The 368-nt window shown below is 39.4% G+C and overlaps 1 protein-coding gene across 1 annotated transcript in view; it reads left to right on the forward strand.

Moving 5' to 3' along the window:
• Nucleotides 1-368, forward strand: part of LOC106108185 (nuclear receptor-binding protein homolog) — a 33,273-nt gene that overhangs the window by 32,466 nt on the left and 439 nt on the right. The gene's annotated exons all lie outside the window — the stretch shown is intronic.

A 368-nucleotide genomic window follows, 5' to 3' on the forward strand; every position in this document is an offset into this window, starting at 1 on the left:
TCTAGTACACTGTCTGGGCGCTCCTCTGCCCGTTGTCTTTTCCCGAACCGTTTGTCTCCTCGTGTAATCGCATCGCAGTAATCAGAGATTTGTCGTTTTGTTAAATATATTTAATTGTAAAGATGGCACTGTAACATTGCAATGGACACACGGAATGCGGACACATGACACATGTATATAATCGACGTCTGAAATATTGTTTTGTATAATCCAAAGAGGAATGTGTTCATTTATGAAGGAAAAATACATTTTTTTTGTTTATTTGAGTTTATATGATAATTGAGATTGTAACATAATTATTTATTGGTCCAGATTTGCATTTCCACTGAAAGTTTATGTTCCCGGCGGTCGGCGCCCCCCGCCCCCCG

The sequence above is a fragment of the Papilio polytes genome, unplaced genomic scaffold, assembly GCF_000836215.1.
Source record: "Papilio polytes unplaced genomic scaffold, Ppol_1.0 DF821734.1, whole genome shotgun sequence".
NCBI classification, from domain to species: domain Eukaryota; kingdom Metazoa; phylum Arthropoda; class Insecta; order Lepidoptera; family Papilionidae; genus Papilio; species Papilio polytes.